Here is a 15,453-nt window from a genome sequence, read left to right as displayed (position 1 = left end):
AACATGTGAAGGCAATGAAAATGAAGAATGCAAGAAAATATACATAGGAACAACAAAACGGCCACTAGGAGTTCGGCTCGCAGAACATGAAGCAGATATACGAAAGAAAAAACAAAGCACAGCATTATGTCAACACACAACGCAAACTGGGCATGCAGCTGATCTACAAAACACAAGAATCATAGACAAAAATAAACAAGGAAAAGCCAGGTACACATTAGAAAGCCTGCGAATATTGCAAAGAAGAGACAAGACAATAAACAAAAAGGAAGATACAGATGACGTTGCTGCTGCCTACACCCTCTGTCTCTAACATTAATTCGTTTTAGTATGACAATGATACCACTATGGAATGGTACCGAAAATATTTTTAGTTCTAACAAATTTGTTTAAATAGTCCAATTATGTGAGTTTTCTATATAAATCGTGTTATATTATTCGAAGTGTTTTTGCCTCTTGTTTTGTGATATTTGTTTGTATGTAATACTGTGATTACTAATATTGAAATGTTACGCACTTATGCCTTTTCTGTTTTTATATTAATGTATTGCTTTTTGTTATTAAAATGCACAGATCGCCCTTGAAAAAGCTAGAGATACTAGCGAAACGTCGGGTTGGAATGGTGAAATAAGTTTGTTTTTATTTGCACCAAACGCTAATGGTCAAAAGAGCCTAAGTAAGCATTAGTAAATGTTATAATTAAATTCACCGGAAAATCACAAAATAGAAATGGATAATGTTAGCGGATTGGTAACGATAGCTTCAAACAGCTTTGGGATGACCGACTACTTTGCAATTTCTCGATAGTTTTCTCCACACGTACTACTACCACTTTTGTGAAGGGTTATGAGAAAAGATTCCTTCCGAGCTGAAGGAAAAACTTCACGTTTTAGGGACAGATTGAATAAATCTGTTGGAGCCTGATAAATGTTTCAGCGCATTTTTTAAGAAAACAAGTGGAATTAAATCAGGACCGTACTTGTAAGATTCCTTCAAAGACGTTAAATATGAAAAAACACAGGAGATATTGCTGGAATATTAATTGTGTTAAGTTCAGATGGATATTCATTTGAAAGAAATTAAAATCAGTGGAATAGTTGGACTTGAAAAAGTGTGCAAAGAAATTAGCAATATCTTGATCGTCGCTAGACAAATCATCCTAGTATTTTGAAGCAGAAGGAAACCGTTTAAACCCACGTTTATAGTTCACGAAATCATAGAAGGGTTTCGATTTGTAAGTTATTTTCCTTTTCATCTTACAGATGTATATATTATAGCACTTTTTGTTTAATTCAAAATGTTTATGACGCAAAATAGAGTACTGCTAGTAATCGGAGTGAGAGCCTGACCTTATGAATAATTTGAAGAAGCGCGATTTTCTGTTTTTTAAAGACCTTAGGCCCAGGGTTGAGTCATTTTGAAATGAAACAAATCAAAATAAAAAATTATTCATCATTTTAAATTTTCTAATTGATGAATAAAAAGTTATTTTTTATTCAAGCATTTCTTGAATAATTAATAAAATTTTCTCGTTATTCAAAATATTCTGATTGATGATAACCGCTCATTCTTATTTTGGCAAAATTTGAATAAAGAGCTGAGTTATTATTCCTTATTTACAAAATATGGAATAACAATAAAATTTTAGTTTTTATTCAGTTATCCAAAAATAAAAAAATAAACCATCGAGATGGCCTGAAAATATACCCATATGCGTAACCAGTTCGTGTGTAGTTCTGAAGCTTCTTAGGGTAATATTGAGATGATTTTTGGGAGTATTCGTGGGGTTTTTTGGGGGCGGTTGGGGGGTAATTTCTGGGACACCCTGCGGATCCTCCCGGGGCCTATTGGGGTCTATTCAAGGGGCTCCCTCGAGATCCTTCTAGGGTTTTGGGGTCATTTCGGGATGACTTTGCGACTCCCTCGAGGTCTTTTGGAGTTCATTTTGGTTTGGGAGTACCACGGGGTCCTCCCGGGGACATTCCGTGATCTTTTTGGGACTCCCTCGTCGTCATTTGGGGGCCATTCCGGGATGATTTTGGGGACTTCCTCTGAGTCATTTTGGGGGAATTTCGGGATGGTTTTGGGGAATCCCTCGGGGTCATTTCGGGATGGTTTTGGGGACTCCCTCGGGGTCATTTGGGGGTCATTCGTAGGTCATTCCGGGATCTTTTTGGGGACTCCCTCGGGGTCATTTCGGGATGGTTTTGGGGACTCCTTCGGGGTCATTCCGGGATGGTTTTAGGGACTCCCTCGGGGTCAATTCGGGATGGTTTTGGGGACTGCCTCGGGGTCATTTCGGGGTCATTCGTAGGTCATTCCGGGATCTCTTTGGGAACTCCCTCGGGGTCATTTCGGGATGGTTTTGGGGACTCCCTCGGGGTCATTTGGGGGTCATTCGTAGGTCATTCCGGGATGGTTTTGGGGACTCTCTCGGGGTCATTTCGGGGTCATTCCGGGATGATTTTGGGGACTCCCTCGGGGTCTTTTCGGGGTCATTATGGGATGGTTTTGGGGACTCCCTTGGGGTCCCGGAATGACCTACGAATGACCACGAGGGAGTCCCCAAAACCATTCCGAAATAACCCCAAGGGAGTCCCCAAAACCATCCCGGAATGACCCCGAGGGAGTCCCCAAAACCATCCCGGAATGACCCCGAGGGAGTCCCCAAAACCATCCCGAAATGTCCCCGAGGGAGTCCCCAAAAAGATCCCGGAATGACCTACGAATTACCCCCAAATGACCCCGAGGGAGTCCCAAAAACCATCCCGAAATGACCCCGAGGGAGTCCCCAAAACCATCCCGAAATGACCCCGAGGAAGTCCCCAAAATCATACCGGAATGACCCCCAAATGACCCCGAGGGAGTCCCAAAAAGATCACGGAATGACCCCGGGAGGACCCCGTGGTACTCCCCTAAACCATGCAAAAATGAACTCCAAAAGACCTCGAAGGAGTCGCAAAGTCATCCCGAAATGACCCCAATACCCTAGAAGGATCGCGAGGGAGCCCCTGGAATGGACCCCAATAGGCCCCGGGAGGATCCGCAGGGTGTCCCAGAAATTACCCCCCAACCGCCCCAAAAACCCCACGAATACTACCCAAAATCATCTCAATATTACCCTAAGAAGCTTCAGAACTACACACGAACTGGTTACGCATATGGGTATATTTTCAGGGCATATCGATGGTTTATTTTTTTATTTTTGGATAACTGAATAAAAACTAAAATTTTATTGTTATTCCATATTTTGTAAATAAGGAATAATAACTCAACTCTTTATTCAAATTTTGCAAAAATAAGAATGAGCGGTTATCATCAATCAGAATATTTTGAATAACAAGAAAATGTTATTCATTATTCAAGAAATGCTTGAATAAAAAATAACATGTTATTCATCACTCAAGTTTTCTTGAATAATGAATAAAAATTAATTTTTTATTTTTTCGTCAATGGCTATTCAAATTTGTTGATAACGCCCATCCCTGCTTAGGCCTTTAGTGACTGGACTGGTTCTGCAGACACACGTTTTCGCTTAGGTACGTCTTTTTCCATAATACCGTAAATGGTGGTATAAAAGTCTGAAACATTTTTGTTGTTGTTGTTGTTGTTTTTGTTGCATTAACGATAAATACACTCCCCAAGGGCTTTGATGAGTGTTATCGGTGTTATTAGACCATATATCAGTTTTATATGCGCAGTTATATAATTTAAGTAAAACGAGAACACGTTAATTTCGTACAGCGTATATTTCAGAAAGAAAGAATTCAACTCATACAAATTTACTCAACGTCAGTATTACAATATGACAGTAATTGCAAATGTGATACAATATTGAAAACAAAGTGGTTATTTACAAAGTATATTTCTAACACTCTTCCTCAATATGTATACATTTTTCATTATTTAATATAATCCCATATCTTTTCTAAATTTGCAATGTTTTGTCTTTTGCAAGTTTTTGGTTAAAATATCGGCTATCATTTCTTCAGTACAAACATAATTCAGTGCTATTTCCCCTGTTTTATACAAATCTCGAACAAAATGATATTTCAAATCTATGTGTTTACTTCTAGCATGATATACAGGATTCTTTACCAAAAACAGTGCACCCTGATTATCACTTTTTATTACAGTAGGTTTAGGATCACCGAAACCCAATTCATTTAAAAGCTTTCTTATATATATAGCTTCTTTTGCAGCTAATGACATCGCTACATACTCTGCTTCTGTACTACTAAGTTCAACTACGCTCTGTTTCTTAGACTCCCAGGAAAATACAGCACCTGCAGCAAAAAATACATTTCCTGAATATGATTTCCTGTCACTTACGTCGGCTCCTCAATCAGTATTAACATAACATTCAATTGATTTACCCGCTTTGTGATAACGTATTATCATATCTCTTTGATATCTCTTTAAATATCTAAGAACATGTTTAGCTGCAGCTTCATGCTCACAATGTGGATCAGTATTTCTTTGAGACAGTTTACTTAATGAATGAAGAATATCTGGTCTCGTGGAAATAGCCAAATACATTAAAGCGCCTATGAAAGACTGATATTCACTTTGTGACACGCGTCTACATTTGTTGTCATTACAACTAACTTGAAAACCTGCACTTAGCGGTGTAGATACAACTTTACAATCAGACATTCCTTGTTCCATTAATAAGTTTGTAATATAATTCTTTTGGCATAGAGTTATTCACCTGTTTTGCCTTCACGCGAAATCTCCATTCCAAGATAATAATTTAAAGGACCTGCGTCAACTACATCAAATTCATTTGCTAATTTGCCCTTTACTATTTCGACCTCCTCTAATTTCGTACCGCTTATAATTAAGTCATCCACATATACATCAATAATATTATAGTTCTCATATTCATGTCGTATGTAAACGCAAGGCTCCCTAGCACATGGTTTATATCCAAATGACTTTAGGACTGAATCTAACCTTGCATTCCACTCGCCCCCACTCCGCTTTAACCCATAAAGTGCCTTATTTAATTTGAAACCATGATAAGGAAACTCTTCACTAACAAACCCTTCAGGTTGATTCATAAAAACCACATCATGCAAATCACTATTCAGATATGCTGATGATACATCCAATTGATGCAAATGTAAGTCGTATTCACATGCTAACGCTAAAATTAAACGTATTGTTGCATACCTCACTACAGGTGAAAACGTTTCATTAAAATTTACACCAAATCTCTGGCTACAACCTTTTGCTACAATACGACTTTTCAAGCATTTTATACTTCCGTGAGCCTTTCTTTTAATACGAAATACCCATGTATAATTGACGACTTTTTCGCCACGAGGTAATTCCACCAGCGACCACGTATGATTTTTCATAAGTGCATCATACTCCTCCTGCATAATCTCTCCACTGCGTAGCATTTTCACCACCTAATGCCTCCTCAACAGACTGCTTCAATTAAATTTAGACGATGTCGTTCTATACGGGCGACCTCGAGCTCCTGGACGAATTATTTTTGGTCTACCCGGACCATAACGAACTTGCTCTATGCGATCATTATCACCGTCGTTCAATTCATTTACAGACTGTTCGATTCGTTCAACACTGTTACTCTCATTTGGTGTTAAATCAAGTAGCATAATATCTGTATCTGTCTTTTTATCGTCAAAAAATGTAATCCCCATAAACACAACATCTCTACTCATAACAATTTTATTAGTAACTGGATCCATTAAGCGATATGCTTTGGATGTACTGGATTACCCAACCATTATTAATTCCCTACCTTTTGGTTGAAACTTCTTCGATTGCGTCTTATCGAGGGCTATTACCAACGAACCGAAAATTCTAAGATGCTTAACATCTGGCTTCTTACCCGTATACTCTTCATATGGAGTTTTGTTGACTAAAGTTTTTGTAACAGCCCTATTCCGTAAATAAGATGCTGTTGCCGCAGCTTCCGCTCAAAACATTTCGTCCAACATACTATGCACTATCATGCATCGTGCCATCTAAACCAAAGTTCGATTAGCACGTTCAGCCACACCATTTTGTTGGGGTGTATATGGGACTGTCAATTGCCTACATATACCATTTTCATCCAAAAAATTTTGAAATTCGTTACTCAAATATTCACCGCCATTATCGCTTCTTAAAATTTTTATTTTTCTGCCTGTCTGCTTTTCTGCCATTTTCTTAAAGGTCTTAAATGCCTCAAAAACCTCACACTTTGATTTCAAAAAATAGACAGAAATGTATCTTGACTTATCGTCAATAAACGTCACAAAATATCGGGAACCACCAATTGAATGTATATTCATTGGCCCACATACATCCGAATGTATGATTTCTAACAAATCACTAGCCCTATTTTTGGAAACCTGAGGAAATGGCTTAACAGATATCTTACATTTAACACACGTAGCACAGTCTTCATTTTTTGAACTTCTTTCCATTTTAAGGCCATGAACAAGCTCCTTGGACCGCATTTCATTTAAACGATCGAAATTTAAATGTCCGAAGCGATCATGCCACGTTCTAACACAACTTTCTTCACTATTTACGTTAAAACACATATTTGACTAACTTTTGAATACATACAAACCACCTCTCCTATTACCTTTAATTAAAATTTTCCCTTTTCTATCCTTTATAACACATTGATTATCATTGAAAGTAACAAAAAGCCCTTTCTCACAAGCTTTGCTTACCGACACAATATTGCACTTCAAGTCTGAAACATACAAAATATCTCTTAACTTTACTTGAAATTCGCTACTTCGAACGCAGACATCACCAACTCCATCCGCTTGTATGTATTTGCTTCCAGCTAGTGCGATTCTTTGCCTGCTTTCCTTGTACGTCTCAAATGCAGAACGATCACAACATAGATGCGCAGTTGCTCCACTATCGATACACCAATCGTTTCGACTCAACTCGAGAGAAGATTCAGAAGCAATCACATTAAAGGATTTGTCGTCTCGATCCCTCCTTGACTGGGATTCCTTGCATTGTGCAGCATAATGGCCATGTTTTCCACAATTAAACCATTTACCTTTTCGCTTCCTTCCCGTTGTGTTCACTTTTTTCTGTTCTTCTGGAGCATTGTTGTTGTTATCATTATGAAATCTTGCACGTACCACCAACGCTTGAGTACTACCAATTTCAGCACCATTCCGTCTAGCTCCCTCCTCGAGCAGCTTTACTTTGATTGATGTTAACGTTGGCAAAAAATCACGCGACTCGATTGCCACGACAAAATTTTCGTAAGACTTCGACAAACTCGTTAGCAAAATTATGACTGCCATTTCTTCTGGTAAAATCACGTCTATCTCCGCCAGCCTTTCGATTGTGTCGCAAAATCATTAAGATGTTCTTGAACCTTCTGACCTTCAGACAATATGAGAGACAGCAATTGTCGAAATAGCGTCACTTTCCGCGCAGGACCGCCCGGCTGATGAATCTGCTTGAGCTTAACCCAGGCTAAAGCTGCTGTTTGACAATGCTTCACATGGTTCAGCTGTGATGGTTTAATGCACAGCATAATGGTCGCCAACGCCTTTTCATCCTTCACGTCGAACGCTGCTGCTTCTTCTGCAGATGCATCCTCACCTTTCACTACCTTTCCGCTAGTTATTGCCCACAAATCCGAATGTATTAAAATGCTCTTCATTTGTACAGACCAAGACATATAGTCATTAAGTTTTTCGATGGCATGCAATCCGGCAAAACTCATTATGTATACGCTTTTAATAAATTAATCTCAAATCCTTTAATTCTTTTAACGACCTGGGCCCATAACCTATTAGACCATATATCAGTTTTATATGCGCAGTTATAGAATTTAAGTAAAACGAAAACACGTTAATTTCGTACAGCGTATATTTCAGAAAGAAAGAATTCAACTCATACAAATTTACCCAACGTCAGTAGTACAATATGACAATAATTGCAAATGTGATATAATATTGAAAACAAAGTGGTTATTTACAAAGTATATTTCTAACAGGTGTTGATGGTCCTTTGCCGGATATAGATCCGGTACGTTCCGGTAACAAAGCACCATTAAGGTACTGGCCCGACCCTCTCGGGAAATTACCACATTAAACCTTCAAGGCCATCCCTCCCTCCCCACCCCCTAGTTCCATGAGGAGCTTGGGTCGCCAGAGCCTCGTCTGTTAATGAAACAGGATTCGCCGCGGGTAGGTGAGGTTGACAATTTGGTTGCCGAAGCTATATATTGAGAGGGTTACTAAAATTAGCCTTCGCAAAGTCAAATCAGAAACTAGATTCGTATTTAGTAGCAATGCTACTCATAGTATTTCTTTCAAATTCGTATGCTATTCCCAGGGAAGGATGATAAGGGTCTTCAGGTACAGTAAGAGGTTCACCCCGCATAACAGTACATTTTGATGTACCGGTAACAAATACCAAATCAAGGGTCCTCCCGAACATATTAGAAATTATATTTATCTATTTAAGGCAAAGTTCAGTTACTTCGGCTAAAATTCGTTGTTGGATAGTTTTGGAGAAATTGGTACAATATCCTGGTCAGATATGGTCCGTAACATGTGCGGGAGATTAAAGTCACCCATCACTATCATCGAATCAATGGGCTTCAACATTGAACTAACAATTTTCAGCAGGGAATAATGATCCATATACACCGAAGTATCAGAAGATGGTGGGATATAGCACAGGGCAATATAGACACAACCCATTCCGAACTTGATTCTAATGCATTGAATTCTGGAGAACCGATAACGGGTAAATTACCCTCACCTGAATGTACTGCAAGCAAAACTATACCTCCAGTTCTGTTCAAGTGGTCATTTCTGTATATTTAGTAATCATGGCAAAGAACCTCGGGGTTAAATACATGAGGCTCTAGCCAAGTTTCAGTCAAAGCGATAATGTTATTTATTTATTTATTTGTAAAAAAGACTATTTTGCTCCAATTAGGTTTTATAATTTGGCAATTTAAAATCATTTATCTGCTTTGTATTTATATCATGGACCTCATAGGTAAATGTAATACCTGTAATACCCTGTACACGCTTTTATTAGCTTGGCCTGTATGTAATGGAATCTTTGGGCTTAATTTTCACCGGTTTCTAGAAGTCTGATTAATTTGAAACTTTGCATACGTATCAAGGACCGATGACAATGCATTAATGTGATGGTGTGGTGACATAAGGTCAACGGCCACAAAGTCAATTGGCCTTATTACCACTTTGAATGACCATAAGTTTGATTGAAACTTTGCACACATATCACGGCTCGATGACAATGCATTAATGTGATTGTGTGGTGACATAAGGTCAACGGCCATAAGGTCAATTGGCCTTATTACCACTTTGAATGGCCATAAGTTTGATTGAAACATTGCACACGTATTAAGGCTCGATGAAAATGCATTAATGTGATGATGTGGTGACATAAGGTCAACAGCCATAAGGTCAATTGGCCTTATTACCACTTTGAATGGCCATAAGTTTGATTGAAACTTTGCACACGTATCACGGATCGATGACAATGCATTATTGCGATGGTGTGGTGACATAAGGTCAACGGCCATAAGGTCAATTGGCCTTAGTACCACTTTGCATGGCCATAAGTTTGATTGAAACTTTGCACACGTATCAAGGCTCGATGACAATGCAATAATGTGATGGTGGAGTGACATAAGGTTAACGCACATAAGGTCAATTGAACTTATGACCACCCCAAATGGCCATAGATTTGAAACCTTGCACATAATGCGAAAAACGCATTCCTTTATTAATGATAGAAGTGGATGCATGGCACATCTACGAAAGAGCATAGTGGAGCCCTTTTTTAACACGCTTTTATTAGCTTGGCCTGTATCTATGTAACGGAATCTTTGAGCTTAATTTTAACCGGTTTCTAGAAGTCTGATTAATTTGAAACTTTGCATACGTATCAAGGACCGATGACAATGCATTAATGGGATGGTGTGGTGACATAAGGTCAACGGCCATAAGGTCAATTGGCCTTATTACCACTTTGAATGGCCATAAGTTTGATTGAAACTTTGCACACGTATCACGGCTCGATGACAATGCATTATTGCGATTGTGTGGTGACATAAGGTCAACGGCCATAAGGTCAATTGGCCTTATTACCACTTTGAATGGCCATAAGTTTGATTGAAACATTGCACACGTATCAAGGCTCGACGAAAATGCATTAATGTGATGATGTGGTGACATAAGGTCAACAGCCATAAGGTCAATTGGCCTTATTACCACTTTGAATGGCCATAAGTTTGATTGAAACTTTGCACACGTATCAAGGGTCGATGACAATGCATTAGTGTGATGGTGTGGTGACATAAGGTCAACGGCCATAAGGTCAATTGGCCTTAGTACCACTTTGAATGGCCATACATTTGATTAAAACTTTGCACACGTATCAAGGCTCGATGATAATGCATTAATGTGATGGTGTGGTGACATAAGGTCAACGGCCATAAGGTCAATTGGCCTTATTACCACTTTGAATAGCCATATTTTGATTAAAACTTTGCACACGTATCACGGCTCAATGACAATGCATTATTGCGATGGTGTGGTGACATAAGGTCAACGGCCATAAGGTCAATTGGCCTTATTACCACTTTGAATGGCCATAAGTTTGATTGAAACTTTGCACACGTATCACGGCCCGATGACAATGCATTAATGTGATGGTGTGGTGACATAAAGTCAACGGTCATAAGGTCAATTGGAATTATTACCACATTGAAAGGCCATAAGTTTGATTGAAACTTTGCACACGTATCAAGGCTCGATGACAATGCAATAATGTGATGGTGGGGTCACATAAGGTTAACGGATATAAGATCAATTGAACTTGTGACCACCCCTAATGGCCATATATTTTAAACCTTGCACATAATGCGAAAAACGCATTCATTTATTAATGATAGAAGTGTATGCATGGCACGTCTACGAAAGAGCATACTGGAGCCCTTTTTAGCACGCTTTTATTAGCTTGGCCTGTATCTAGCCGAGAGCCCCGGCAATGCAGAGCTCCGAACTCCGTTGCACCCTTTGAAGCATTTTAAGATAGGTACTTTTAGCTAGTGCAGGCCACCAGACCAAGGCACCATAAAAAAGAATCGGGCGCACAATGGCTGTGTAAATACAGTAGGTCACCTTAGGGGAGAATCCCCAGGAGGTGCCAATTGCCCTCTTGCAGGTGAACAGCTCTGCTGCTGCCTTCTTGGATTGCTCCACTATATGGTCACTCCATAATAGCTTCCTATCCATAATGACTCCCAAATACTTGACTTGATCGCTAAACGCTAAAAACGTACCCCCAATTCTTGGCGGTGTAAGATTTGGTACTTTGTACCTCCTCGTGAAGAGAAGAAGCTCGGTTTTATCCGGGTTGACTTCCAAACCTGTTTTGGGTTGTACTCATGGAGCAACTCCAGGATGTCAGCTGGGTCCGTTGGCGTCACTGGAACCCAGGCTCTAGCCCTTGGTCGTGAGGGGATCCACTACCTTGAGGCGCGTGCCCGGATATACCACCCCTATCAGCGTGACGGCGGCCCTATAGAGGTTGACCGACCTGGCGTCGTCACAGGCAATTAGCTTGACATTGCCCTGGAACCACCCTGCATCGGTGTAAGATGGCGTTGGACCAGGGTTGTCTTTTTAACCTTAACGGCCACCGTAGCGAGCGCGGCCTCGATCCACTTCCACTGTTGTTTTGGGATCCTGCCATCTTCGCTGCTCTCGTCTATAATGCCAATGATCTGCCGACCCTTGGTAATTTCGGCGAAAGACCGTGTCCAGCCTCCCTGCGTCTTGGCCCTTTTCGGTGCCATGGGGTTGGGTTCATCCATGGACCGTTGGTGTTTCGAGGTTTCATCACTCTCAAGTAAAACTTTTAAAATTACTTAAACTAAAAAATTAAAAATAAATAATAGTTTAAAAAAACTAAAAAACACGCTTATAGCAAACCGAACTAAAAAATAGAAAATAATTTTCAATTAAAAAGGGTTTATATAACAGTAGTAGAAGGTCAAACAATCGTTTGTACTTAATCACCTCAAAATAAAATTATAATAAAATTTAAGTTATTACCAGAATAATTTAATTCACAGTAAAAAGCGTGGGGTGCTTGATATTGAATGCTACAATCATTCTATTGACAACTATCTGAGAGGAAAGATATGAAATGTAGTCAAAAGCACCCCACGCTTTTTACTCTGAATTAAATTATTCTGTTAATAACTTAAATTTTATTATAATTTTATTTTGAGGTGATTAACTATAAACGATTGTTTGACCTTCTACTACTGTTATATAAACTCTTTTTAATTGAAAATTATTTTCTATTTTTTAGTTCGGTTTGCTATAAAAGGGTATTTTTTTAGTTTTTTTAAACTATTATTTATATTATAAATAAATTTCATTGTGTTAAGAAAGAATTGTTGTTTAACGCTCATCCAATTTAAACTTAGAATCATGTAATTTATAGGAGTATCATAACGTTTGCTTAAAATAAAGCGCATTGCTTTATTTTACATTTTTTGCAACTTATCAGTTTGTGAGTCTTTCATAATAAACAAGTAAGGAAGGCTAAGTTCGGGTGTAATCGAACATTACATACTCAGTTGAGAGCTATGGAGACAAAATAAGGGAAAATCACCATGTAGGAAAATGAACCTCGGCTAACCCTGGAATGTGTTTGTATGACATGCGTATCAAATTGCAGGTATTAAAGAGTATTTTAAGAGGGAGTGGGCCATATTTCTATAGGTGGACACCTTTTCGAGATATCGCCATAAAGGTGGACCAGGGCTGACTCTAGAATTTGTTTGTACGATATGGGTATCAAATGAAAGGTGTTAATGAGTATTTTAAAACGGAGTGGGCCTTAGTTCTATAGGTGGACGCCTTTTCGGTATATCGTTATAAAGGTGGACCAGGGGTGACTCTAGAATACGTTTGTACAATAAGGGTATCAAACGAAAGGTGTTAATGAGTGTTTTAAAAGGGAGTGGGCCTTAGTTCTATGGGTTGACGCCTTTTCGATATATTGCCATAAAGGTGGACCAGGGGTGACTCTAGAATTTGTTTGTACGATATGGGTATCAAATGAAAGGTGTTAATGAGTATTTTAAAAGGGAGTAGGCCTTAGTTCTATAGGTGGACGCCTTTTCGGGATATCGTTATAAAGGTGGACCAGGGGTGACTCTAGAATTAGTTTGTACGATATGGGTACCAAATAAAAGGTGTTAATGAGTATTTTAAAAGGGTGTGGGCCTCAGTTCTATGGGTGGACGCCTTTTCGAGATATTGCCATAAAGGTGGACCAGGGGTGACTCTAGAATTAATTTGTACGATATGGGTATCAAATGAAAGGTGTTAATGAGTATTTTAAAAGTGGGTGGGCCTTAGTTCTATGGGTGGACGCCTTTTCGAGATATCGCCATAAAGGTGGACCAGGGATGACTCTAGAATGCGTTTGTACAATATGGGTATCAAACGAAAGGTGTTAATGAATATTTTAGAAGGGAGTGGGCCTTAGCTCTATATGTGGGTGACTCTAGAATTAATTTGTACGATATGGTTATCAAATGAAAGGTTTTAATGAGTATTTTAAAAGTGGGTGGGCCTTAGTTCTATAGGTGGACGCCTTTTCGAGATATCGCCATAAAGGTGGACCAGGGGTGACTTTAAAATTTTTTTACGATATGGGTATGAAATGAAAGGTGTAAACGAGTATTTTAAAAGGGAGTGGGCCTTAATTCTATAGGTGGACGCCTTTTCGTGATATCGTTATAAAGGTGGACCAGGGTTGACTCTAGAATGCGTTTATACATTATGGGTATCAAAAGAAAGGTGATAATGAGTATTTTAAAAGGGAGTGGGCCTTAGTTCTATAGGTGGACGCTTTTTCGATATATCGCCATAAAGGTGGACCAGGGGTGACTCTATAATGTGCTTGTACAATATGGGTGTCAAATTAAAGGTATTAATAAGAAGTTTAAAAGGGAGTGGTGGTAGTTGTATATATGAAGGCGTTTTCGAGATATCGACCAAAATGTGGAACAGGGTGACCCAGAACATCATCTGTCGGGTACCGCTAATTTATTTATATATGTAATACCACGAACAGTAATCCTGCCATGATTCCAAGGGCTTTTGATTTCGCCCTGCAGAACTTTTTCATTTTTTTTACTTAATATAGTAGGTGTCACACCTATTTTACAAAGTTTGTTTCTAAAGTTATATTTTGCTTCAATAAACTAATCCAATTACCATGTTTCAACCCTTTTTTCGTATTTGGTATAGAATTATGGCACCTTTTTCATTTTTCATAATTTTCGATATCAAAAAAGAGGGTGTGGTCATAGTCAGATTTCGGCCATTTTTTATACCAATAGAAAGTGAGTTCAGGTAATTATGTGAACTGAGTTTAGTAAAGATATATCGATTTTTGCTCATGTTATCGTGTTAATGGCCGAGCGGAAGGACAGACGGTCGACTGTGTATAAAAACTGGGCTTGGCTTCAACCGATTTCGCCCTTTTTCACAGAAAACAGTTATCGTCCTAGAATCTAAGCCGCTACCAAATTTCACAAGGATTGGTACTGGAGTTGAATGTTGACATAATTTACTTATATACTGTAAAGATATTAAATTTTTTGTAAAAATTTCAGTTTAAAAAAAAATTTTTTTACAGTGGGCGTGGTCGTTCTCCGATTTTGCTAATTTTTTTTAAGCATACATATAGTAATACGAGTAACGTTCCTGCCAAATTTCATCAAGATATCTTCAACGACTGCCAAATTACAGCTTGAAAACTTCTAAATTACCTTCTTTTAAAAGTGGGCGGAGCCACGCCCATTGTCCAAAATTTTACTTATTTTCTATTCTGCGTCATAAGTTCAACGCACCTACCAAGTTTCATCGCTCTATCCCTCTTTGGTAATGAATTATCGCAATTTTTCGAAATTTTCGATATCGAAAAAGTGGGCGTGGTTATAGTCCGATATCGTTCATTTTAAATAGCGGTCTGAGATGAGTGCCCAGGAACCTACATACCAAATTTCATAAAGATACCTCAAAATTTACTCAAGTTATCGTGTTAACGGACAGACGGACGGACGGACATGGCTTAATCAAATTTTTTTTCGATACTGATGATTTTGATATATGGAAGTCTATATCTATCTCGATTCCTTTATACCTGTACAACCAGGAACGTTACTCCTATTACTATATGTATGCTTAAAAAAATTAGCAAAATCGGAGAACGACCACGCCCCTTTTAAAAAATTTTTTTTTAAAGTGAAATTTTTACAAAAAATTTAATATCTTTACAGTATATAAGTAAATTATGTCAACATTCAACTCCAGTAATGATATGGTGCAACAAAATACAAAAATAAAAGAAAATTTCAAAATGGGCGTGGCTCCGCCC

The 15,453-nt window shown here is 38.6% G+C and overlaps 1 protein-coding gene across 7 annotated transcripts in view; it reads right to left on the bottom strand.

Annotated features, from left to right (window-relative positions):
• Nucleotides 1–15,453, bottom strand: part of LOC137234558 (plexin-B-like) — an 846,294-nt gene that overhangs the window by 724,510 nt on the left and 106,331 nt on the right. The window lies entirely within an intron of this gene.

Source organism: Eurosta solidaginis, chromosome X (assembly GCF_040869045.1).
Source record: "Eurosta solidaginis isolate ZX-2024a chromosome X, ASM4086904v1, whole genome shotgun sequence".
NCBI classification, from domain to species: domain Eukaryota; kingdom Metazoa; phylum Arthropoda; class Insecta; order Diptera; family Tephritidae; genus Eurosta; species Eurosta solidaginis.
The sequence above is the reverse complement of the archived record's forward strand: the minus strand, read 5'-3'. Positions and strand labels throughout refer to the sequence as shown.